The following is a 3,601-nucleotide window of genomic DNA, read 5'->3' as shown; positions in this document are numbered from 1 at the left end:
AGTGAGTCCCAGATCAGGATACAGAATGAGACCCTGCCTCAAACCCCTCTCCAATAGAGAGAGAGCACTGCTACATTGAACACCCACAGATAAACAGCTATGTTCCATCCTTACAGAGCACCAGGTAGGGCTAACCCACACACGAGCCTCTCTGCCACATGTGACCATGATCCACACTGAAGAACCAGTCCTAAGACAAAAGGGGAGGCTGCCAGGAAGTGAAACAAAGGCAGCATGTAAACTCAGCATAAGCTTAGCGTAAACAGCATAAGCTCAGCATCTCCCACACCTGTAATGCCACGGCAAGAGGAGCCCCCCCTAGCTCAAGATCAGCCAACCCGTGGTATACAGAGAGGCCCTGTCTCAAAAGACACAGGAAGGACTGGATGGAGGGAGTGGCTTCTTTAATCCCAGCACTCAGGAGGCAGAGGCGGGCAGATCTCTGAGTTCGAGGCCAGCCTTGATCTACAGAGTGAGTTCCAGGGTAGTCAGGGCTACACAGAGAAACCCTGTCATGAAAAAAAAAAAAAATATATATATATATATATATACACACACACACATACAGGAAGAAAGGACAGAGAAGAAGATGGATAAATAACTTTATCTTAAATTAAAAAAAAAAGAGGGGGGGAGTGTATTGGGGACTTTTTGGATAGCATTGGAAATGTAAATGAGGAAAATACCTAATAAAAAATATAAAAAAAAAAAAAGATAGGAAGGAAGGGAGAGATTGGAACGCTGCCTCATCCCTTCCACCCCATGAGGAGTCAGTAATGTGGTAGCTTGAATGAAAATGGTCCCCATAGACTCCTATATATGAATGTTTGGTCCCTAGTTGATGGAACTATTTTGGAAGGATTAAGGAGTGTGACCTTTCACCTCTGGGTGGCCTTGGGGATAAGCTTTATGGTTTCAAATGCCCACGCCAGGCCCAGTCTTTTTGTTCTCTGCCTGATGCCTCTGGATCAGCTACTGCTCCAGGACCAAGCCTGCCTGACACCATGCTCCCCTCCATGACAGCTTCGGACTGACCCTCTGAAACTGTAAGCAAGCCCTCAATTAAATGCTTTTCTGATAGGTTGCCTTGGTCTTGGTATCTCTTCACAGCAATAGAACAGTGGCTAAGACCAGCAAAGAGAGATGAACTTGAACTTAGAGAGTGACGGCTGAGCCTATGGGCACCTTGATGTTAGACTTCCCAGATTCCAGAGCTGTGAGGATAAATTAATTCCTTTTTTTTTTCTTTCTTCCTTTCTTTTTTGTTTTGGTTTGTGATTTTTCAAGTCATGGTTTCTCTGTATAACATCCCTGGTTGTCCTGAAACCCACTTTGTAGACCAGGCTGGCCTCAAACTCGAAGAGATCTGCCTTGTCTCTATCTGCCAAGCACTGGGATTAGAGGCATGCACCACCATGCCTGGTGAGAATAAGTTTCTTATAGCAGCTTGAACAGACTAAAAGAATACACAGAAGGCTACTGAGCCCAGAGGGTAAAGGAATGTGTTGCTGAGCCGGCCATCCATCTCTGGAAATTCAAGACCAGCCTTGGCTACAGAGTGAGAAGAAAAAAACTAACCACATGCACCCATAGCACTCAGGAGGCAGAGGCAAGTGGATTTCTGTGAGTTCAAAGCCAAGGCCAGTCTTAGGGGCTGAGGAAGAGGGGGGTTAAAGCACACACTTTCCAAGCGACCTTATCTGTCGTGGATGGATTCCAAGACCCCGGTAGATGTCTGAAACCGATAATCAGGAATGTTAGTAGCTGAATCTGGAACTGATAACTTAAGCTATTAAGTAACTGACTTGTTGCTAGCTTATACTGATGGACAAGCCAGACAAGGGAAAGATCACCTCCAGGGCTGGCAAGGCACAAAAGGGGCATGGCAGCACATCTCATCCCTCAACCCAGACTGCTGTGTAGACTTTAAATCAACCCTTTCCATCTGCCACTCCCTCTCCTGCCCTCAGGTTCTTTCTGGAGATGGCAGGTTCTCATGTAGCTCAGCTTTGAACCCAAGAGGTAGTCAAAGAGCTTTAACTCCTGATCCCCCTGCCTCCGTACCACAATGGCAGAATCACAGGTGTTGGTCATGATGCTGTTTACATGGTTCTGGAGTCTGAAACTCAAAGCTTCAGGGGTGCTAAGAAGAGGGCATCCAATTCCCTGGGGCTGGGGTTGCAGACAGTCGTGAGCAGCCATCTTAAAGCCTGTATAGGAAGCCAGAGTTTTGACTTTTCGGATTCATTTTCATTTTGTTTCCCACAGGATGCTGTTCTGACACGCCCAGGATACTCTAAACTTCATGTCACTCTTCCTACCTCAGCTTCCTGAGTACTGGCATTACAGGCATGAGTCGGCTCACCCGCCTTTGGCAATTTAAATGTCTTCAATACAAGTATAATCACACTTGAATAAACATTATTCAGCCTTACTATACAATAAGGAATTAACTATTAGGAGGGATGAGGAGTTGGTTCATTGGTTGAGAGCACATGTTGGTCTTTGTACTGGTTAGTTTTGTGTGTCAAGTTGACACAAAGCTCAAGTTATCACAGAGAAAGGAGCCTCCCTTGAGGATATGCCTCCATGAGATCCAGCTGCAAGGCATTTTCTCAGTTAGTGATCAAGGGTGGGAGGACCCATTGTGGGTGGTGCCATCTCTGAACTGGTAGTCTTGGTTCTATAAGAAAGCAAGCTGAGCAAGCCAGGGGAGCAAGCCAGTAAGTAGCATCCCTCCATGGCCTCTGCATCAGCTCCTGCTTCCTGACCTGCTTGAGTTCCAGTCCTGACTTCCTCTGGTGATGAACAGCAGTGTGATAGTGTAAGCTGAATAAACCCTTTCCTCCCCAACTTGCTTCTTGGTCTTGATGGTTTGTGCAGGAACACAAACCCTGACTAGGACAATCTTGCAGAGGAACTGGGTTTGATTCCTAGCACCCACATGGTAGCTCCCAACTATCTTTAACTTCAGTTTCAGGGAACCAAGGTCCTTTTCTAACCTTGCAGCCACCAGCTACATGCACATGGTGCACAGAAGTACACACAGGCAAAACGCTCATACATATATAGTAATACAATAAACAAACCTTTCATCGCTTTTCAGCCTTTTGGCTAAGATCAAGTGTAGTATTTGTTCTTATCCGTTCAATATCTGATACGTCCTCTATCCAAGGACAATATATTAAATGGATTTTTGGAAGCAGGAGTTGGAATAGGAGCTTTCTCCATCCATCCATGCATTGATCTGGTATTGCAGTACCTCTGGGAACGGTACACTCCCCCTCCAGGGACTTACAAAATAAAAAATAAAAAAGTAAACACATCTTTAAAAAATAAATTTAAGAAATTAATTAACTATTAGGAATTTGGGCTGTTCACAACCACCTGTAATTCCAACTCTAAGGGATTCCACACCCTCTCTGGTGGCTTCCTTGGGTACCCGCACACATGTGGTATTCATTTAAACACACACACACATACACACACAAATGTGCGTGTGCGAGTGCACATAAAAAATTTTAAAGCCGGGCGTGGTGGCGCACGCCTTTAATCCCAGCACTTGGGAGGCAGAGGCAGGTGGATTTCTGAGTTTGAGGCC

The 3,601-nt window shown here is 45.6% G+C and overlaps 1 non-coding gene across 1 annotated transcript; it reads left to right on the top strand.

The window, feature by feature from the left end:
- Positions 1-3,094: 3,094 nt before the first annotated feature.
- On the top strand, positions 3,095-3,284 carry LOC115032733. Its single transcript, XR_003838347.1, has one exon. It is a non-coding gene; the product is annotated as a U2 spliceosomal RNA (small nuclear RNA).
- The last annotated feature ends 317 nt before the right edge of the window (positions 3,285-3,601 follow it).

The sequence above is a fragment of the Mus caroli genome, chromosome 11, assembly GCF_900094665.2.
Source record: "Mus caroli chromosome 11, CAROLI_EIJ_v1.1, whole genome shotgun sequence".
Lineage (NCBI taxonomy): Eukaryota > Metazoa > Chordata > Mammalia > Rodentia > Muridae > Mus > Mus caroli.
Note: the sequence above shows the minus strand (reverse complement) of the source record. Positions and strands in the feature narration are given on the sequence as shown.